Raw genomic sequence first — 24,042 nt, 5'->3', positions numbered from 1 at the left:
GCACAACAACGGGTAAGGACATGTTTGAAGCTGTGTCAGATGCAATTGACAAGATGGGACTTAAATGGGACAAGCTGTGTGGAGTTACAACCGATGGGGCTCCAGCTATGACGGGCGAGCGCAAAGGAATGGCCTCTATGGTGTGCGCCGAGGTGCGAGAGAGTGGAGGTGAGGCTGTTAAAATGCACTGTACCATCCACCAAGAAGCCCTCTGTGCTGAGACAGTCCAGCTTGGCGATGTGATGAACACAGTTGTGAAAACTGTCAACATAATCAATATCAAGCTTTCCTATCTGATGTCGATGCTGAATACGGGGACCTACTCTATCATTCTGAAGTGCGCTGGCTCAGTCGCGGCTCCGTGTTGCAGCGGTTTTATTCACTGAGATCAGAAATTGATCAGTTTTTGAAAGAGAAGGACCGACCTCTTCATGAACTGAGTGACCCTCTATGGTTGGCAGACCTGGCATTTCTAGTTGATCTTACTGGTCATCTCAACACACTGAACAAGAGCCTGCAAGGCAAAGACCAGCTTGTGCCACAACTTTACGCACACATGAAAGCATTCTGTGTGAAGCTTCGTCTCTTTGAATCACAGCTACGTAACTTCAATGTTGCGCACTTCCCCACGCTGTCCGAAGTCAAAGCTGCTTTTCCAGAGGTCAACCTTTCTGCTAGAAAGGGGAAATATGTGTCTGTCATCACATCTCTCATGACAGAATTCAGTCAACGCTTCCAAGATTTTTCTGCCATTGAGAAAGAAATCAAGCTGTTCTCCACTCCCTTCCTGATGGATGCAGAAGAAGTGGAAGAGAGTCTGCAATTAGAGCTCATCGAAATGCAGTGTGATGATTCTCTGAAAAATCAGCATCAGCTTCTCCCCCTACCCGGCTTCCACCGGAGCTTGGAAGAGGCCAAGTTTCCTCTGATGCGACGCCACGCAAAACGAATGATGAGTCTGTTTGGCTCAACATACATATGTGAGCAAACATTTTCTCTGTTAACTCTGAACAAAAGCAGACTGAGAACCAAAATGACCGATAGCCATCTCTGTGATGTCCTCCGCATCTCAACCACCAAACTTACTCCCGACCTGCCAGCCATCCTTCAGTCCAAAGCGCAGCCTCACTGCTCCCACTAAGTGCAGCGCTGTTCCCATTATAGGTGAGTTAAAATATATTACACAGTATTTATGTGTTCAAAACCCCAGTTACTTAATAAATTCAGTCAATTAAAGTTGATAACATTTTATCACAAACGTTAGTTGATTTGTTAACAACCCCAATAACTTAATATTAATATACCCATCCCCTTGTCCCCTTATTGTCTCTCTGTATACAGGGCTGTGAAGGGGGATCACCATCCTGACTAAGAAGCAATCTCAGGCTGCTGTTTTGAGAATGAGCTGCCAACCCTTTTTGTAACAAAATAAATGAAAACACATTAATGGAAAGTTGTGATGTAGGATGTTTTTTTTCTTAAAGCATATTCAAATATCAAGCATAATTGACCTCATTGGATTAATTTTGTTAATTTTAAAACACTAGAGGTGAGGCGATATACCTCACCTCTAGTGAGTGGCCCAGCCTTTCGTATATTTTTCTGTATGTGGCCCTCAGTGAAAAAAGTTTGGACATCCCTGGTCTAGATCCAACACACATCAAAAGAAAACACAACTAACTACACTTTTCACTCGACTGTAAATTCACACGTCTGTAACAACATTGCTGACTGACTGTAAAATGTTGCTTTGCATTATCAGCTGGCTTTTTGTCGATTCCCAGTAGAGATACCTTGAATCCCAGTAGAAGGACCTCTGGTAATTTGGCTGTGAGGGTTCTCATCCTTGTTGCTGCACTAGCAACTCTTAAGCTTTGTTTGTACTCACGTGAGACGCCGTGGCGAGGGCCTGCGTAGATGGCGAGCACGCTACGAGCATACACAGAGGCGTTTATGCTCAGAGCGTTGTTCGCTGCAGTATGCTCCGAAACGCCATGAGGCGTACAAACAAGATATCAAGTGGATCAGCAAGAAGTCAACGAGTGGTACCGGAGAGTAGGTTGCCTGGCAACAGTAGTAAACACCGACGTACGTACCGCCAAACATTACATCTGTGTACTGTAATTATTACTGTGACCTCCTGACCTCCAAGTCTAAATGACTTCCTGTCTCTCGGTGCTTCCCCTCGGGTCGCCGCTCTTTACATCAGACCTTTTTATCTTTAACAAAACGATCTCTCAGATTCTTTCACAGCCTGCAGCAGAAAACCTCTTTTTACCCAGCGTGAGGAATATTTCATTATTATAATATTTAATGACATGTGACTGTCTCTGTGGTCATGTGACTGTCTCTGTGGTCATGTGACTGTCCCTGTGATCATGTGATTGTCCCCGTGATCATGTGGCTATCACCGTGGTCATGTGACTGTCCAAGTGGTCATGTGACTGTCTGTGGTCATGTGACTGTCCCCGTGATCATGTGGCTATCACCGTGGTCATGTGACTGTCCAAGTGGTCATGTAACTGTCTCTGTGGTCATGCGCCTGTCTCCGTGGTCATGTGACTGTCCAAGTGGTCATGTGACTGTCCCCATGGTCATTAGACTGTCTCCGTGGTCATGTGACTGTCCCCGTGGTCATGTGACTGTCCCCGTGGTCATGTGACTGTCCCCGTGGTCATGTGACTGTCTCTGTGGTCTCTCAGTGAACAGTTGTAGAGATGTCTGTACAGGCGTAGCTGCTCGGCCAGTCTTCCCTCGAAGGCGTCCATGTTGAAATGAAAGACGGCGCACGCAGTCGGCATGTGGTTACAAAATCCGCGACAACTGACGGAGCATTCGCACACCACGCAAAAGTCGTGATGATGTAATTTTCTGGCTAGCGCACCTCACGCCGGCTTCACTACTTCACCATAAACCAGGCTTTACTGGTTGGTTGTCCACACAGTGGAGCTGCAGGGATACCCCACGGGAGTAACACACTGACTGTTGAGTGTTTAGTGCAATACTGCTGGAACCAGCATGGACCGACTCAGACCCTCTACTGACCTCAGAGTCTCCAGTCTAAAGTGTGGACTCTCCACAAGATCACACAGCTGCTTCACTCCTGAATCCTGCAGGTTGTTGTCTCTCAGATCCAGCTCTCTCAGATGGGAGGAGTTGGACTTCAGAGCTGAGACCAGAGAAGCACAGCTGATCTCTGACAACCTGCAGTAACACAATCTGAATAAAGAATAAATGATGTAAGTTTAGAAGACAACGTTCCAGCTTGAAATCATTCAATGTTTAATAATGTGTTCAGAGCTGAAGAAGGTTTAGAACGTAGAAGTTTAGAAAATGTAAACTCCAAACACCTGAAGCCAACAGGATGCAGGTTAAAAACTGTAAAATACAAACAGTGAAACAGAGCTCTCCTTCATTCATTCTCTTCAGGCTGACGTGCTTGCGGTAAGAGTATTGCCTCATTTCCGGTTGCCTGTCTTTCTGTGTACTGCTAGTGTTCTGTAGCTGCTCTAGCACATCCAGGGCAATATAGTTCTACTCTTTATTACAGCGGCTAATTACCCGCTACATTCATACTTACACTAGTTCTGCTTAAGCACTCATAACTCGCTCCTTTTTAGAGACTTCTCCATAATCCCTCAGTTGATGCAAGCTATTCAGCTCTGCTAACGCTAGCTGGGCTATCGTACTGTAGCATAGCAGTAGCTTAGCAGTTAGCGATGGCTTCTCTCTCTCCCTCTCCTGCTCTCTCCTGCTCTGTGTGTCTCATGTTTAGTTATTCCTCTGCCTCCTTTAGTGATAATGGTACATGTATTAAATGTAGTGCACTTGCTGCATTGGAGGCGAGGGTTAGTGAATTAGGAGCCCGGTACCGCACCATGGAAACTAAATCATTAGCTTCTGTAGTTAGCCAGCCCCTAGCCGGTGAGGGCCGGCCAAGCGTAGCTCCTGCTAGCCGTCCCCCGGCAACCCCCGAGCAGCCGGGAGGCTGGGTGACTGTCCGAAGGAAGCATAGTCCTAAACTGAAGCCCACGGTTCACCACCAACCACTCCACGTTTCAAACAGATTCTCCCCACTCAGCGACACACCCGCTGAGAAACCAACTCTGGTTATCAGCAGCTCTATTCTGAGAAACGTGAAGTTAAACCAGCTCCCATAGTTAACTGCATCCCTAGAGCCAGAGCTACCATAGTTAACTGCATCCCTGGAGCCAGAGCTACCATAGTTAACTTCATCCCTGGAGCCAGAGCTACCATAGTTAACTGCATCCCTGGAGCCAGAGCTACCATAGTTAACTGCATCCCTGGAGCCAGAGCTGCCATAGTTAACTGCATCCCTGGAGCCAGAGCTGCCATAGTTAACTTCATCCCTGGAGCCAGAGCTGCCATAGTTAACTGCATCCCTGGAGCCAGAGCTACCATAGTTAACTGCATCCCTGGAGCCAGAGCTGCCATAGTTAACTTCATCCCTGGAGCCAGAGCTGCCATAGTTAACTTCATCCCTGGAGCCAGAGCTGCCATAGTTAACTGCATCCCTGGAGCCAGAGCTACCATAGTTAACTGCATCCCTGGAGCCAGAGCTGCCATAGTTAACTTCATCCCTGGAGCCAGAGCTACCATAGTTAACTGCATCCCTGGAGCCAGAGCTACCATAGTTAACACTATCCCTGGAGCCAGAGCTACCATAGTTAACACTATCCCTGGAGCCAGAGCTACCATAGTTAACTGCATCCCTGGAGCCAGAGCTACCATAGTTAACTGCATCCCTGGAGCCAGAGCTACCATAGTTAACTGCATCCCTGGAGCCAGGGGAAGAGGAAATACACTCTATGGAAAAGCTGACCCATTATCTAAGGACTAAAGCAAGGACCCATGAACAACGCTGGGAAAATGGATTGCATACAAGAGAAAAGATGGCTCATGTTCACAGATGATCTGAAAAGAACAGATCAAAGTTTGTAATGTCAGAGTAGTGACCCCCCTTTTTTTAGTTTTAGTTTTATGACTTTATCTTTGTTTTTATGTTTGATGTGAAATTTGTTCAGTGTAATAAAACTGGAAAATACATAAATAAAAAGTAAAAAAAAAAAATGGTGTCTGACCTCAGAGTCTTCAGTCTACAGTGTGGACTCTCCAGAAAACCACACAGCATCTTCACTCCTGAATCCTGCAGGTTGTTGTAGTTCAGATCCAGCTCTCTCAGATGGGAGGGGTTGGACTTCAGAGCTGAGGCCAGAGAAGCACAGCTGATCTCTGACAATCTGCAGTTCCACAATCTGAATAAAGAATAAATGATGTAAGTTTAGAAGACAACGTTCCAGCTTGAAATCATTCAATGTTTAATAATGTGTTCAGAGCTGAAGAAGGTTTAGAACGTAGAAGTTTAGAAAATGTAAACTCCAAACACCTGAAGCCAACAGGATGCAGGTTAAAAACTGTAAAATACAAACAGTGAAACAGAGCTCTCATTCATTCATTCTCTTCAGGCTGACGTGCTTGCGGTAAGAGTATTGCCTCATTTCCGGTTGCCTGTCTTTCTGTGTACTGCTAGTGTTCTGTAGCTGCTCTAGCACATCCAGGGCAATATAGTTCTACTCTTTATTACAGCGGCTAATTACCCGCTACATTCATACTTACACTAGTTCTGCTTAAGCACTCATAACTCGCTCCTTTTTAGAGACTTCTCCATAATCCCACAGTTGATGCAAGCTATTCAGCTCTGCTAACGCTAGCTGGGCTATCGTACTGTAGCATAGCAGTAGCTTAGCAGTTAGCGATGGCTTCTCTCTCTCCCTCTCCTGCTCTCTCCTGCTCTGTGTGTCTCATGTTTAGTTATTCCTCTGCCTCCTTTAGTGATAATGGTACATGTATTAAATGTAGTGCACTTGCTGCATTGGAGGCGAGGGTTAGTGAATTAGGAGCCCGGTTCCGCACCATGGAAACTAAATCATTAGCTTCTGTAGTTAGCCAGCCCCTAGCCGGTGAGGGCCGGCCAAGCGTAGCTCCTGCTAGCCGTCCCCCGGCAACCCCCGAGCAGCCGGGAGGCTGGGTGACTGTCCGAAGGAAGCATAGTCCTAAACTGAAGCCCACGGTTCACCACCAACTACTCCACGTTTCAAACAGATTCTCCCCACTCAGCGACACACCTGCTGAGAAACCAACTCTGGTTATCGGCAGCTCTATTCTGACAAACGTGAAGTTAAACCAGCTACCATAGTTAACTGCATCCCTGGAGCAACAGCTACCATAGTTAACTGCATCCCTGGAGCCAGAGCTACCATAGTTAACTGCATCCCTGGAGCCAGGGGAAGAGGAAATACACTCTATGGAAAAGCTGACCCATTATCTGAGGACTAAAGCAAGGACCCATGAACAACGCTGGGAAAATGGATTGCATACAAGAGAAAAGATGGCTCATGTTCACAGATGATCTGAAAAGAACAGATCAAAGTTTGTAATGTCAGAGTAGTTCCCCCCACCTTTTTTGTTTTAGTTTTATGAGTTTATCTTTGTTTTCATGTTTGATGTGAAATTTGTTCAGTGTAATAAAACTGGAAAATACATAAATAAAAAGTAAAAAAATGGTGTCTGACCTCAGAGTCTTCAGTCTACAGTGTGGACTCTCCAGAAAACCCAACAGGAGCTCCACTCCTGAATCCTGCAGGTTGTCGTTAGTCAGATCCAGCTCTCTCAGATGGGAGGGGTTGGACTTCAGAGCTGAGGCCAGAGAAGCACAGCTGATCTCTGACAACCTGCAGAGACTCAATCTGAATAAAGAATAAATGATGTAAGTTTAGAAGACAACGTTCCTGCTTGAAATCATTCAATGTTTAATAATGTGTTCAGAGCTGAAGAAGGTTTAGAACGTAGAAGTTTAGAAAATGTAAACTCCAAACACCGGAAGCCAACAGGATGCAGGTTAAAAACTGTAAAATACAAACAGTGAAACAGAGCTCTCCTTCATTCATTCTCTTCAGGCTGACGTGCTTGCGGTAAGAGTATTGCCTCATTTCCGGTTGCCTGTCTTTCTGTGTACTGCTAGTGTTCTGTAGCTGCTCTAGCACATCCAGGGCAATATAGTTCTACACAACATACTGACTGGAAACATACTAAGGCTGGGCAATATATACATATTATATCGATATCGTGATGTGAGACGAGATATCGTCTTAGATTTTGGATATCGTAATATCTAGGGCTGTCAAAGTTAATCGTTTTAACTCCACTAATTTCTTTAATACATTAACGCAATCGATCTTCCAGATGTTGTAGCGGGCATTAAAGCTAGAGTGAAGATACTGGTATTATAGGAAACTACAAAACCTGATGAATCCATCGGTACCAACCATGTCATACTAGCTCGTCATGAAGGAGGTTAAATAACGCTCCAAACTTGCGCTAAATTTTGGCGAGGACAAACCTTCATGTCCATTTTCAAAGGGGTCCCTTGACCTCTAACCTCCAGATCAGTGAATGTAAATGGGTTCTATGGGTACCCACGATTCTCCCCTTTACAGACATGCCCACTTTATGATAATCACATGCAGTTTGGGGCAAGTCATAGTCAAGTCAGCACACTGACACACTGACAGCTGTTGTTGCCTGTTGGGCTGCAGTTTGCCGTGTAATGATTGGAGCATATTGTTTATGCTAAATGCAGTACCTGTGAGGGTTTCTGGACAATATCTGTCATTGTTTTGTGTTGTTAATTGATTTACAATAATAAATATATACATACATTTGCACAAAGCAGAATATTTGTCTACTCCCATGTTGATAAGAGGACTAAATACTTGACAAATCTCCCTTTAAGGTAAATTTTGAATAGATAAAAAATGTGTGATTAATCGTGATTAAATATTTTAATCGATTGACAGCCCTAGTAATATCATGATATGGAATAAGTGTTGTCTTTCCCTGGTTTTAAAGGCTATATTACAGTAAAGTGATGTCATTTTCTGAACTTACCAGACTGTTCCAGCTGTTCTATTATTTGTCATTTACACTTAGTCATGAGATCCACATTACTGATGATTATTTATCAGAAATCTCATTGTGTAAATATTTAGTGAAAGCACCAATGGTCAACCCTACAATATCGATATCAAAGTATTTCGTCAAAAATATTGTGATATTTGATTTTGTCCAAGTCACCCAGCTCTAATACATCTAACTCAGACTGCTGAAGCCTCTGATTCGTTTAAGATCAACGTTACAGGTCATTTTACACAGAACAAGACTGGATTTAGTCCTCATCTCGTAACACTCAGGTTATACGGGGATTGCTTCACAGACAGAAGGAATGATGACAGACATCAATAACTCTTTGAATGTACATATGAACATGTGAGTATTGTATTCAGATAGACCTGAAAAAAATATGAACCTCTAAAGATGTTTCTGATGTAGAATATTTATTTGGTTGTTGTAATCTAAATGTCTGTGGCTTCAAATAATTAGACAATGCTGACATGAAAACAGAGCACAGTTAGATCTGCTGTCAAAAAGAACGTGGGAATAACTTAGAACCATAGAAACCTCTGATTAGATGGTGTCGTTCATAATCATCACTTATGTGCCTTTAAGTTGGTGCAATACGTGTTTGTTGAAGAGTGCTGCACCTTTAGACATGTTCAAATAGAGCGCTGCAGGAATGAGTCCTAAAACCCAGAAATGAGTTAGCATTTTAGCACTTCCTGTTCCCTCGTCTGGAGGTCAATGGGTTTTTAGAATAGGTTTTTAGTTAGATGCCTGAAATAAGGTCTGTGGTTAAAGGTCCAGAGTGTAGCATCTGGCGGTATCTAGCGGTGAGGTGAGGAGATTACAACCAACTGAAGCCTCTCCTGTGTGGCAAGCGTGTTGGAGAGCTACGTTAAAGTCCCTCTCTAGAGCCATCTGGAGCAGAGCCAGTGTAGAGAGTGTGTGTACAAACTACATAAGCTACAGTCAGTGAACTGACCTCAGAGTCTCCAGTCTACAGTTTGGACTCTCCAGTCCAGCAGAAAGCAGCTTCACTCCTGAATCCTTCAGGTCGTTGTCACTCAGGTCCAGCTCTCTCAGATGGGAGGGGTTGGACTTCAGAGCTGAGGCCATAACTTCATAGTGAGTATCTGAGAGTCCACAGTGAGAAAGTCTGTCATGACACAAAGAATACAAAATATGTTATTATGAAAGAGGACAGTTTATATATACTTCATGCATTTGATGACTAAACAGTTTGATATATACTTCTTTGATTAACATTTGCTCCTCACATCAGTGGTTCAGCTAATCTTATCTCACTGTTTGACATGAAACAATAATTCTCATCACTCTCTCTCAAACCTGCAGACTTTTAATCTTTGTTTTTCTTTAATTTTGCAGATGAAGAGTGAGAAAATGTAGTTACATTGAGGCTTCCCTAATGTCCAGTCTGTCAGTGTGATCTGATCCCAGGTCTGTCTCCACAAAGTTAGCATAAAACTCAGTGAATAAGTAATAATAACACGGTTGAGAAAGATGACCTCTCTTTGCTAGCTACCTGCTGTTGTCAGGTTCACATCCATAAATGGGAAAATTCAGTGACTGCTGCCAAACGGTAGAGAAATGAAACAGATTGTGTAATAATATTAGACCTGTACATAATTAAACATTCTTATAATTCCATATTTTGATGACTGCATGGCGTTTTGTCATTAACACTCTTTTCTGAGCATCAAACATATTCAGCTCACAAACACAATTAATGAACCAATGAGGATGCATTATTTACGACACAATGTCATCAGAAAGATGTTATCAGTGTATCAGCATTAAAAACATAACATTGATCTTTGGTGTGTATAAGATCTCTTAAAAAGTCTGAATTCTACCATTCTGCTGTTATATATTCATCAGACAGCTGTTATTGGTGGAAGCTGTGTATTTCCTGTTACTACTCTTCTCTACAGCAACAAGAGAGAGAAACACCTGAGTTTCCTTCTGTGAGTAACAGAATAAAAGGAAAGACTTTAAAACAAGATGATGGAACACAACTTGACTTCATGAGCAATAAAATGCACCATTGCTCGATTCAACACACTCAGGGGTTTTACAACGACGATCTTTGTCTCGTATGATCAGTAGTTTACGGTGGCTAATGCTAGAGTTGGGTCGATTTTCGGTTTTACCGGTCCGGTCCGGTGTACGAGCTTGAACCGGTTTTGATTTTATGCTAAACGGCAGAACCGACATTTGTCATTGTGACACGTTCTGGCAAATTAAAAAGTATCCTACATCAACAACCTGTGCCGACAGAGTCACAGTGCTAAATCCAGCCTGTATTGCATTACAAATAAGCAATATGACAATGTGATTAACGTAATATTATGATGTTATGTTGGTTAACAAACAAGAAGAGGTTTGTTTACGAGGAAGTTCATGTGTTTTTTGTTGTGACGAGACGAGACATGGCAGAGCTGGTCTCATTCATTCATTCATTATCCGTAAAACTGCGGCAACAAGTGAAACATTTTGGATTTGAAGCCAACGAAAGAGATGAGCACAAAAACACACGAGGTAAGGTGTAATGTGGTGCCGCTTCTTCTTCTTCTTCTTTAGTGTTTATTGGCAGTTGGCAAACCAGCTTAGAGGTGCATTACTGCCACCAAGTGGACTGGAGTCGCTGCACTCTCAACCATGGACTCTCTGCGGCGGCTGAGTTAAAGAGACTGTTTGTAAGTTTCAGAAATGCTTGTTAACAGCGACACCTGTGGCCGTTAAGTCAACTAAAGTCAGCGTCGGGCTTGCGCTTGTGCTCGCTCCAAAAAGACATGAACGAGCATCGCTCAACACAGTGAGGCGACACACGTCAGCTAAAAGCACAATATCACTCTATATTTCAGCTGCTTGGCAGTAATGTTAGCTGACCAGACGAAGGTCTCTCCATGAATCAATGCTGATCCTAGTGTTGGCTTTTCCCGCCTCAGCCTCCCGACCGCGGCCGGAGGGAACAGGAGAGACGCCGGAGTTTTGGTCGGAGACGATAACGTTTCTCTCTGCGGAGCCCCGTCACTTCACAAGACACGGGAAACCTCTGTTGGTCTGGAGGAGCTGCAGCAGTTATTTCTGCACAAACGTCCACTGAACATTCACTAGATATTCTCAGAGCTAAACTAACTCTTCTGCAGTGTGGAGTGAGCAGCATACACGTGAGGTGAAGTGAGCTGAGTGAAGGCAGGCAGAGGAGCAGAGGAGAAGAGGAGCAGAGTACAGCAGAGACTCCGGTCCTGGAGACCAAAGCTACGGTCTCCCCCGCGTCCTCCGACCGCGGCCAACACTGTTTAACAGACGGGCTTCACTAGATACAACCAAGAGGTTTTGGTGCTTTCGTGTAGTTTGTGTTGGAGTCTGAGTCTGAACAGCGTAGACACACGCAAGAGCGCATATGCGAGCGCGCATGGGACACCAACCCGGGTGATGTAAAAAGTTACAAACATTCCCTTTAAGTGTGACACCTCGAGGTAAGATTCGGTAGAGCAGTCCGGTCCGGTGTTTGGCTTAATATCACACCGGTTTGAAATATTTTACACCGGCACAACCCAAGCTAATGCTAATGTTAAAACTTTAGATGGATGTTGTTGTGCAACTGACATGCCTGAATCAGTTCACTGACTTGATGAATATTCTCCACTTGTGCTTAGGGATGTCACGAGAACCGGTACTTCAGTACCAAGTCAATGCCAAAATTCCAAAAACGTGACGGTACTCGTTTTCTACAGTACCAACGGTACCGTACGATGCCTGCAGGGTCCGAAATTCACACCCGCCAAGCGCCAAATGCGGCTGCTTCTGTCCTCTGCACTCTGTAGGAGATTGGCGCGCACGCGCACGCGCGCGCGCGCACACACACACACACACACACACACACACACACACACACACACACACACACACACACACACACACACACACAGCCATGCAGCAGCGAGATCCAGAGATCCTCTATGATCGAGAAGATGATTCACTCGTGGGGGAAAAACTGAACTGAACAAACTGAATTTCTATCTTTTGTTGCTAAATCTCTGAAAAGTGGTGTTTTTTTTATTATTGAACTCTGGACTCTGTATTTCCGGTGAATGTTATTGGAACTTGTATTTGATTATCTTACACTTAACTCCCCAGATCCACTTAGTTTGAACCAATCCACAGCATCCAATCAAGTTTCAGGAGAAAACCATGAAGAACTAACGTTCTGTTGCTGAGCACCAGTTGGATCCAGTTACTCTGCTGTTAAAATCACGTTACGTTTGGTGAAGAGCGCATATGGCCTTGACTTGACTTGGGACTTGAGTCACAGACTTGAGTCTTACTTGTGACTTTTAAAACAATGACTTGGTCCCACCTCTGGTAGCCTGTACCCAGTGAAATGTCCCCATGTCAGTGAATTTAAACTACTGCTTGCAATCTGAGGATAGATATAGACACATGTACACATTACATGGGATTTATTGTTTTTTTTACCGTGGTATCGAATTTGGTATCGTGGAAATACGCTGGTATTGGTATCGACTACTAGATTTCTGGTACCGTGACATCCCTACTTGTGCCATCAAATCACTGTTAGCATAGCATTCAACATTACCCCATAACTGTCACTTGTGGCCACAGTGGCTGCTTCAGCTAAAGTTACATACTCAATCAATAATAATAATAATAGTAATAAGAAGAATCCATCTATACAGAACTTTTCAAAAACAACTTTACGAAATGCTTCAAAGACATAAAAACAGAATATACACAGAGCAGTTACAAAATAGAATAAATGCAGTGGAAATCAGTGTGGAAGCAACAGAAATGAGTAGTTTGTTTGTCCAGGTTCTTTAAAAGGTGCAACATGTAAGATCTGGTCACAATTTTTGTTTAAAACATTGAAAAAATTAACATTAACAAAAGAATGTGAAGAAGTAACAGTTTTGAGGTTATATCAAATACATCAATGTTTTGTGCTGCAGAGATATCTACGGCCAACCAGCGAGGTCCGGCCCTGACTTTCTTGTAGTACTAGCCTACTTGTACCTCGAGAGGCGATAGTGAGTCACTGTAGCGTCCAGTCTGTCCTCAGTCCAACATGAGAGGACCAAGAAGTAGAGCTGCACCGAGGGCTCGTCAATAATACATCCAGGGTCTGTGAGTGTTTTCATAGTTTCTTTATCTAACTATAAAACAAGGAATCTCTGTGTGTCTGTCTGTGTGTCCTTCTCATATCTTGAGAACCGCTCATCCAATCGACTTCACACTTAGTGGGTGTATTGCTGGGGAGCCAAGGACATGCTTTGTCAAATTTGGTGCAATTTGGATGCACGACACGTTCAATATTATTAAACTTTGAATAAACGAGCGACCGGCGCTCTGTTCAGCAGCGGGGGCGGGGCTTCAGGGCTCTGCAGACTGAGTCCAGCATGTCGTCCACAGCGGGCAGACCGCGGCTCATTGACTGCTGTTCACTTTACAACCAAACTCTTCTATTGTATTTCACCGGTGTGACCGTGAGTAACCTGTGACCTGTGTGTGTTTTCCCCCGTGAGTAAGACGGTATTTCCCCGGTGTCAGACTTGATACTAACTAATAGCACTAATAACGTTACCTCCAGGAAAATACCTCCGATAATTAAACCCATGCTCTACTTTATAACCGTGGTGGTTATGTCAAAGCAAACAACTAATACACCTGTTTGGAAATTTCCTCGGCTAAGTTTATTGAACCGATATTTCTGACTGTGAGTAACAGTTACCGGGGTCTGTTTCTTCCTGTGAATCAGAGTGTATTTCACCGGTGTTCCTAACCGTGAGTAACGGTTACACCACAAGCCAAGCATTCGGCCCGTTCTGAACGGACATGCTCTGAACGGACCGTCTGGATTAAATTAGAAGAAGCAGAAACGAGAAATCGACTCGCCCCCCCGCCTTGTCCTCCTCGCCGCCGGGAGGCTGCTTCGCCGGGAGTAGAGTGTGCGGCAGCTCCAGGAGACGTTAGCAGTTAGCTCATATTCAGCCAGTGTAAACCCAGCACCAGGACTCTGATCCCAGGACCACCCCGACTCCCCGCCGGATCAGCAAACGTTCTGTTGTTGCCGTTACACCAGTTAGACCCAGCGCTCCACCAGCCAGCTGATCTTTTGTTCTTTTCATTTGTTTTACCAGATTCACATGTCGTCTCCATCACCCAAAAACATAAATAAGAAAAAACTGTAAAATGTAACAATTATTAGAAATAAATAGAATAAGTGTTCATTAACTTGACAGCTAGAAACACAACCTACTGAAACATTTTTAACTCAACATTTGAAACAGCTCAAGAACATCTGTGACAAAATACAACTGACATATTTATGTAATAAACACGTGGAACACTTATAAGAATATTATATTTTAAGAATAATTTATAGTGTGTATATTTGAAGAACTAAACTACTAATCTACACTGATCTATAAAGTTAATCACATCTGGACTTACACAGCTTTTCTGCAGTTCCTCACAGCTGGAATCAGTCTCAGTCGTCCCTCCTCTGTTGTCTTGTACTTCTTCAGGTCCAACTCATCCAGAACCTCCTCTGACATCTGCAGCATGTAGGCCAGAGCTGAGCAGTGGATCTCAGAGAGTTTCTTCTCTGATCTGTTCTCTGACTTCAGGAACTCTTGGATCTCCTGATGTACCGAGTCGTTCATCTCCGTCAGACAGTGGAAGATGTTGATGCTTCTGTCAGGAGAGGTATTATCTCTGTTCATCTCCTTCAGGTTGTTGATGATTCTCTTGATGATAACTGGACTGTTGTCTGTCCGACCCAGCAGACCTCCTAAGAGCTCCTGGTTGGACTCCAGAGAGAGGCCATGAAGGAAGCGAACAAACAGGTCCAGGTGGCCATTTTTACTTTCAAGGGATTTCTCCATGGCTCTCTTCAGGAAGACATCCAGAGATGGGTAATGGTCATTGTTGCTTTCATCCCCCTCCTCATCATCACCCCCCTCCTCATCATCACCCCCCTCCTCATCATCACCCCCCTCCTCATCATCATCACCCCCCTCCTCATCATCATCCGTCTCCTCCTCATCATCACCCCCCTCCTCATCATCACCATCCATCTCTACATCATCATCACCCTCCTCATCATATCCTTCTCCCAGGAAGTCCTTCAGTACCTCTGTGTTCCTGTTTGTGTAACAGTGGAACATGTAGACTGCAGCCAGAAACTCCTGAATGCTCAGGTGAACAAAGCAGTAGACTGTTTTCTGGAACATCACACTCTCTCTTTTGAAGATCTCTGTACAAACTCCTGAGTACACCGAGGCCTCTGTGACATCCAGACCACACCGCTCCAGGTCTTCTTGGTAGAACATGATGTTTCCTTTCTCCAGCTGTTCAAACGCCAGCCTCCCCAGCTTCAGAAGAACTTTCCTGTCAGCCTTCGTCAGCTTCTGTGGACTCGTTTCACGTCCCTCACCGTACTTCTGCTTCTTCCTCTTTGTCTGAACCAACAGGAAGTGTGAGTACATGTCAGTCAGGGTCTTGGGCAGCTCTCCTCTCTGGTCTGTAGTCAACATGTGGTCCAGAACTGTAGCAGTGATCCAGCAGAAGACTGGGATTAGACACATGATGTGGAGGCTCCTGGATGTCGTGATGTGTGAGATGATTCTGCTGGACAGCTCTTCATCACTGACTCTCCTCCTGAAGTACTCCTCCTTCTGGGCGTCAGTGAAGCCTCGTACTTCTGTTACCCTGTCAACACATGCAGGAGGGATCTGATTGGCTGCTGCAGGTCGGGAAGTTATCCAGATGAGAGCTGAGGGAAGCAGATTCCCCTGGATGAGGTTTGTTAACAGCACGTTGACTGATGACTTCTGGGTGACATCAGACACAACCTCGTTGTTCTTGAAATCCAGTGAAAACCTGCTTTCATCCAGGCCGTCAAAGATGAACAGAACTTTACAGACAGCGAGCTTCTCTGCTGTGACCTTCTGTAATGTTGGATGGAAAACATGGAGCAGCATGAGAAGACTGTACTGCTCATCTCTGATCAAGTTCAGCTCCCTGAACGAAAGCAGAACCACCAGACTGACATCTTGGTTCTCCAAGCCCGCTGCCCAGTCCAGAGTGAACTTCTGCACTGAGAAGGTTTTTCCAATGCCAGCGACGCCGTTGGTCAGAACGACTCTGATGTGTCCCTGTTGGTCAGGTAAGGCTTTAAAGATGTCGTGGCACTTGATTGGAGCGTCATGGAGGGTCTTCTTCTTGGAAGCTGTCTCAAGCTGCCTCACCTCATGTTGGGTATTAACCTCTTCACTCTGTCCCTGTGTGATGTAGAGCTCAGTGTAGATCCTGTTGAGGAGGGTTCCACTTCCTGTTTCATCAGTTCCTTCAGTCACACGTTCACATCTCTCCTTCAGACTGATCTTATGTTCATCTACAACCTCCTGCAGACCTCTATTCAGACTGATCTTATGTTCATCTACAGCCTCCTGCAGACCTCTATCTGCTGGAAGAGAGAGACAAGTTTGAGACAAAACACAGAAACTTATTACTTTCATTGCCAATATGAAAATAATCAATATAAGAACATATCAAGAAGTAAAGGTCATAAAGTCATCTTCCCTTCTTGAAGTCAAAACTAACGTCAATGTGATTTTACATTCATTGTTAATAGTTATTATTTTTAAAGAGAAGCATCATAAATGCTCCTTTTCCTCTCAGCCTCTGACTGTGTGTTGGTGTACATGTTTGATTGACAGCAGAGGAGGCGGAGCCTCAGCTGCTCGCCAGCAGCTCTTCATCTAAACAGCTCACTGTGGCTGTTCCTACCGCCCTGTAACATTTAAAACTCATCAAATAATGCAGAATATCTTCATGTCTTGTTGTGTAGACCTGTATTTACTGAATAGCACCTCTAACAAAGAACCGTGGATCTCGTTGACCAATACACTGCGTTTCCTTTAGCTGCTTCAAAATAAAAGCCCCCCGCTGGTGGAGGACTATTATGAGAAGCTGTCTGGCTGTTAGTCAGTGTGACTGTCTGTCTGTGATAGAACAGTGATGCTGTTGCTTTACACACAGTTTAATAGTTCTCCATCTTCATCTATGCAGATGAGAACAAACAGCATTCTGATTGTTAATGCAAAGACGGAGTGCTATCATAAAAACAAAACATAAACATACATAATTATTTCTTTTGGGTTCAACAATAGTCAGTGTATTAAAACAACAAGTCCTGTTTCCAGACATGAAGACATCAGCAGACACATCTACAGTCTTACTTTGGACAGTGCTGGTCTGACTGGCTGTCTGAGGTCCAGGTCTTGTTCTGGTCTGACTGGCTGTCTGAGGTCCAGGTCTTCTTCTGGATCTGGACATCTGCTCCTCCACAGAAGCATGACTCCTCTTCTTTATCTTTCTGTGGAGACATTACTTTATTACTAAAATCATTTGTTGATGGTTGGTGAAGAATATCCAGACTTGGCCGACACTGAAGCTCAGATGGTCACAGAGAAGAGTTAAAGTGTTGCTACTCTTCTGTCTGAATTCAGCATTCAGTCTGTGATGGAAATGTTCCTTTATTTTAACTCTCCTGCTTTAATAAACAAGAATGAGCTGATTTTCCTATCTGACTGTCTTATTGAACATTTAGTGATCTGGCTGAAGTTTGTTTATTAAAGAGGAACAACGGACATTTTTAAAACATTAATATTAAGATTAAATAACTATATATCTACTTAAAAGAACTGCAACCTGCTCATGTACGCACATACTGAGAGGAAACCACGAGGTGGCAGCGTCATCACGGTAAACAGTGACTGCCTGTCAGTGTGATATGAACGGAGAATAGAATCTCAACAACATTTGCAATATAAATAAACATGCTGTTATTTTCTGAATCTATTTTATGTGTTAACAATAAACACTTATGAAACAGGGAAACTGTGTCAGACCTTTCTGACTTCTTTTGTTTAACAGTAGTTATAGTTTATACAAGTGTTGTCCACTGAAACGGAGAGATCGTGACAGAAAACAGCACACCAGGAAGGTATCTGGACTATTCCCATCCGTGCTCTACGTGGTCAACAATAGTCTCGGACTAGATCTATAACTACTGGAAGACTGAAGAAGTTAGAAAGGTCTGACACAGTTTCCCTGTTTCAGAAGTGTTTATTGTTAACACATGAAATAGATTCAAGAAGTGACAGCATGTTTATTTATATTGCAAATGTTGTTGAGATTCTATTCTCCGTTCATATCACACTGACAGTCAGTTACTGTTTACCGTCATGACGCTGCCACCTCGTGGTTTCCTGGCGTGCCCTCTCAATATGAGCGTACATGAGCAAGTTACAGTATTGTTTCCATCATGTTATTTAGCCTCCAGAATGATATCAATGCTTTAAAAATGCCCGTTGTTGCCCTTTAATACAAACTCATCATTTTCTGCAGCTACTTCTCAGTAAAAGTCCTCCATTAGAGAGAGCTGATTGTGTCCTTTACTGATTCACAGTCACTTTGGGCAGCTTAGCTTGAGTTAGTTAGGTTTGAACTGAGGTTAGAAGTGGTCTAAATATTGAGGTGACCAGCAGTCTGAGACACACAGCAGGTAACTCTGGTGTCCTTGCTGTTACTTTTTAATGTCAATATGTTTTCTGTCACTTTCTACTGTCAACTATCAAATGAAGACATGAATTCAAATATTCTAAAAACAGAAGTGGTACAAATCTTCATCTGACCATTTCATGTCAGCAGATAGTTTAACACCAGAGATGTTTGTTCTTGACCTTCAGAAACAAGATGTGGTGCAGAGAATCTAAACTCAAAGGTCCACATAATAATGATCCAGAGCTTTCAATTGAAAGCTCTGGATCATTAGTAAGTGGACCTTTGAATAGATTTTTCCTTCACCATATTTTACACATGTAGTGAAAGAACAAACTCAAACCATCAACACATTATGATCAAGGTGAGCAAATACTTTCTACAGATGCTTTTTCACCACATGTTGCTCAGTTCTGATGTGCACTGATTCAAGATGACACCCAGTAGGTCCTAACAGCTGATTCTAGGAGGAGTCAAACCAACAACATACTTAGAGGACCAATATGAGAAACTGAATTACACATTTGAAGCTCATTCTTCCAGATGTTGAATAGTCACAGATCTTTAGACCATTTCACAGCTGTGAACGTAAACATTCCAGATGTGTCCAGTTTATTTCCTGTTGCAGTGGATCTGAATGAAAACATGATTTAAATTGATGATAAAGTGTGAAATGGAGGTTTTCAGGTGTTTTGCTACAGAAATAACCATCAGTAGTTTGTGTGTTTGTGTTTAATCCATCTCAGGTTGAACAGTATCTGCACTAATAGTTCTGCATCAGGAATATAAATCTTTTAGTCTCAATGCTTCATCGTCCACCAGGTCAGCTTACAGTACAAACAGTCTCTTACTTTGACTCTGAGGGTCTAGGTTCATTACTGAAGTCTGGAGGATCCCCTTTGGACCCGTCACTCTCCATAGACAGACAGCTGGGTACTGGAGACTCTGCTCTCGGTCTGGACTGAACTCTGCAAACACCAAGATGATTTCATTCACATGAATCCTTGATACATTCTGTGAGGACAAAGACACTTCAGTAGCTCTGAACACACAAACTACTGCTACTGTCAATCATGTGGTTTAACAGTCTGTATTAGTTTGTTTAGATTACAGCTGTTCTGGGTGACTGACAGCTGTCACAGATACGAAGAGGAAGAATGGACAAATTAATTCTCTTTCTGTTATGAAAAGTGTGTTAAACTTCCGTTAGTAAACACATTTTAGTAGAAATGTAATATACAAACACACAATCAACAAAATCATGGCATTGGCATCATTTAGTTGTTCAATCATTCAGTATCTTCCCAGACGGTGAAGAAGAGAGCGAGTGAGAGAGAGTCGGTGTTGTTGAGATAATTCTGGTCTCATTTGTGGTCTGATAAACAGAAATTCATCTAAACTGGGTTGAACAACGATGCCATCTGGTTGCCATGGTGATGAATGACGTCTGACCATTAACCACAACCCCATTCTCTGTTTGAGGAAGAGCGTTAACCAAAAAACAGGATGGGGGAGGGGGGCTTTAATTCTCTTTCTGTCACGAAAAGTTTGTTCAACTTCAGTTAGCAAATACATTTTAGTAGAAATTTTAAAATAGAAACACAAAATCAACAGAAAACAGTTTTGGTGGAGGAAAGTGAAAATGAGTTCTATAAATGAGTTAGTAGCAGCTCTCTTACTTTGACTCTGAGGGTCCAGCTTCATTACTGAAGGTCAGAGGATCATCTTTAGACTGATCACTCTTCACAGACAGACAGCCAGAGACTGGAGACTCTGCTCCGTCCTCCTCTTCCTCCACACAATCACTCATCTTCTGATCTGAAGTCAGCCTGAGAGGTTAAACAGGACACTGACTGTGAACATGAACAGGAAGAGTGCAAGAGACACAGGCAAGACTGAGAGAACAGGAAGTAACACACAACCTCTCTCTCTAACACACCCTCTATCTCACACACACACACACACACACACACACACACACACACGGTATAATAAAACCAGCCAGCGCTCCACCTGGTCACTTCTCTTTAAGTCTCTGCTTGTTTTCTTACAGCAGGTTTAATGAGGATTATTCAGCCAATCACAACGTTGTGTTCACAGATGAATCAAACTGTTGAGTTCATTCTAACATTTCTCTCCTCTACAGTCCACAGGGAGGAAACTGACTCAGAGACTTCAACAGTGAAATAATAAAATGTTGGATTAACACTCACCCTGCTTCAGTCTACAGTCTTCATCCTTCTGCTCCGTCGACACAAAATGGAGCTGACTGAACTGAACTCTTTCTCGGTTCCTTCCTGTTCTCATGAGTCTGGATCACATGGTCAGCGTGGCTCCTCCTCTCTCCATTTACAGGAAATCAGCTGAGTTCATCTGTGACTGTGTGTGTGTGTTCACAGCCATTTAACATGATGTGTTCATAAGAATCTCTCTCGCCTTGAACAGGCTGAATTAACCCTCTGAGACCCACAATAGACCCGTTTTAGTCTTCTTTAGGGGAGATAGCAGGTCAACAGTAGATGTCACATAGAAGTGGTGAACATCATCTGAAAGCTGGAGCCTGAAGATTAATCTGAGATGCAGCTCAGCACTGAGGGTTAAGTTCTTCTAGTCATAAATCAGAAATAAACATGAATTCATTCATTAAAATAAATGTTTAAAGTGTATAAGAGTTTAGAACATCATGATAGATGATGCTCATCCTCATGCTCTGTTATATCTCATAAATTGTTGCTGCAATTTCTGGGTTGATACCGTTTGTTACGCAGATTTGGTGCTAAATTTAACCATTTTTTACCACTCTAGAATTAATAAAAATGATCAATAATCCTCCAAAATACCACATTAAGACACCAAGACCTTGAGGAACACCATAGAAAAAGACATGCTGTGATTTGGGATTAAATGTTTATGATAAAGTGGATATAAGTATGAAGAGAAGTTAAATGTGTGAGAGGCTTCAATTCACCACCTCACCATCTGCGTCTCCAGTTCCCCCTAGCTCGGTGTCTCCATAATGTGCGTCCTCACGGGTCAGAGTTTCCGTACCGGTGCGCACATTCTCCCGTCAAGTTTTTATAGATCACAACTGTTGCGTGGGAAGTGGCCTACGCACATTTCAGGCCCCGTTTTGTGCATACGCAACTATTATAAATGAGACCCCTGTAGGGACCCACCAATTGACTGGTGGCAAGTGACCACATGAACTCAGTAACATGATCTTTGACCCATGGACTCAGCTCAGCTCAGTAGCCATTGGCTGAGGACTCAGCTCAGTAGCCACTGGCTACTGTAGCATTCACACATAGGTGTGAAATTCACCCAGGACAAAACCAGAGGAATCTCTTTGTTTCTTCTCTTTCTTCACCTTCTCCTCACCCCAGCTGACCTGCTGGAGGTGAACTGCTGCTCTCCCCACCTAAGCTCTCTGATCTATGGCCTGTTGGGAAGAAAGTATTGGAGCGATCAGCTTCCTCCAATCTGCACAACTTGATTTGAGCACAGCAAAGACAACATCTTTGACTTGGAACCACAACTTCAGCACATGGAATTACAAAACCTTTTCTTCCATGGGGTAACGTACTGGACTTACCTTAGCAGTAGCAATCGCACATGGCTGAGCAAGACAGTTAAACTTTGATTTCTAGAATGTACTTGTATTGATTTGGTTTAATGTTATTCATTGAGTTTGACTGTTGTGATATTACTTGTAGTTATGATATTTGGGTAACTGGCTTCGCCACATCTGATGTGTTTAGTTTATGCTTCACATAGACGAGGTCTTGCATGCAAACTAACCATCTTTTCTAACCCACTGCATTATCTGACACACATTAAGATCACATACAGAAACTGAATTAGTTTTAAACATAAACATACAGCTTCAGATAATCTTAACCCCACATCACCCCCCCCTCTGTCCTTCCTGAGCACATGTGCTCCGAAGAACAAAGAGGCCATGTGGTGACATGTTGGCGGCCATCTTTGATCCCGCCATCTTTGTAGTTTTACAGTGCTCGCCATTTTGTCTGTAGGCAGACATCTTGAGACAAGTAGCCATCTTGTCTCTCTCTCTCTCTCTCTCTCTCTCTCTCTCTCTCTCTCAAACACACACACACACACACACACACACGCATGCTTACACACTTTGTTTGGTTTGTTTAGTTTAGTTATTTAGTTAGATTAATATTGTGTTTTGAACCTTTATTATCTTGTAAATAAATGTTTGTGGAATATACATGCTGGTCTGTTTAATGTTGTACAAGAGTGAATAATGCCAACCTCTGCTATGTCAAGAACTCCAATATCCTTCAACCGTTGCTATCTATTTTGGTTATAGTTATTAATTTAATTATTAATCAAAGTTCCAAATTGATAGTTTAGTATATTTAATGAGACTATATTAACGTTTTGGTTATTGGTCCCTGATTCCAGGGTGGTGTCCCGTTTATTATTAATGTTTATTGATAATTCTTATTAATACTAATAATTCTATTATTATTTATTAATTAATTTGCTAATAACCAAAACCTGTTACTGCCAAATCCCTACACCCCTAAGGCCTCATGTATAAAAGACTGTGCAGCTTTCACACTGGAAGATGGCGTACCCACAAAATTGGAAAAGTACGTAAGCACAGAAATTTCCACATGTATAAAACCGTGTATACGCCTGTTCCTGTGCACCTTTCCTTTATACATCCCAATTAAATCACTGTCAGCTCTGTAGATCTTTTCATTTTTATTATATATATATATATATGTATATTTATATGTGACCACTCTGTTTCTGTTCTGTGTGTTCACCCGTTTATGGCACGGGAGTCGAGGTGGATGGAGCACTTGGATATTTATTCCTCTGTGTTGATGGGACACACAACCAGACAGGAATATTGTTAAGGTGGTCGGCACAGTTCGCTCCAACCACAGCATGACGGTCTCTCTCTGCTGCTTTACATTGTGATTGTATAGTGGTACATTTAAAACAGGTTACAATTATATTGTAAAAAAATGCACATGAAATACATAAAACATCTTTCCACATCCACATAGTCATATCAATTTAAAATGAATTAAATTTGATTTTTTACCAGTATAGCTAGTGTGTTTCTTTACCCCAAACTCCAAATGTCTATTAGTTTTTTATTTACCCTCAACAACAGAAGAGGCCCACATGCAGCTCACTATGCTCTGCTGCCCTAACCCTAACCCTAACCCTAACACCTCCAGGAGCGCCACGGAACACAGCGGGCATGTTCTGCTCAACAAACAGAAATTAATGGCCTTTGCCTAATAAGCCCTGGGAGACACATCCAACGTCAGGAGCGCGTGGCGGCTGCGTGGCATGGTGGCTGCGTGATACACGCGTCTGGTGTTCACACTAGACGCGTGTATCGGCTGCGTGTCTGCTGCTGCCTGTCAGCCCTTTCTTTCTACATAGTTTGCCTTTTAATGG

At 43.1% G+C, this 24,042-nt stretch overlaps 1 protein-coding gene and 1 long non-coding RNA gene across 2 annotated transcripts in view; both read right to left on the bottom strand.

The window, feature by feature from the left end:
* LOC119480982 (NACHT, LRR and PYD domains-containing protein 12-like) overlaps positions 1–24,042 on the bottom strand; it is a 705,305-nt gene that overhangs the window by 14,047 nt on the left and 667,216 nt on the right. The gene's annotated exons all lie outside the window — the stretch shown is intronic.
* On the bottom strand, positions 17,330–21,069 carry LOC119481007. Its single transcript, XR_005205054.1, has 3 exons — positions 20,802–21,069; positions 19,440–19,556; positions 17,330–17,401 (listed from the first exon to the last, which is right to left on the bottom strand). It is a non-coding gene; the product is annotated as an uncharacterized LOC119481007 (long non-coding RNA).

The sequence above is a fragment of the Sebastes umbrosus genome, chromosome 21 (genome assembly GCF_015220745.1).
Source record: "Sebastes umbrosus isolate fSebUmb1 chromosome 21, fSebUmb1.pri, whole genome shotgun sequence".
Lineage (NCBI taxonomy): Eukaryota > Metazoa > Chordata > Actinopteri > Perciformes > Sebastidae > Sebastes > Sebastes umbrosus.
The sequence above is the reverse complement of the archived record's forward strand: the minus strand, read 5'-3'. Positions and strand labels throughout refer to the sequence as shown.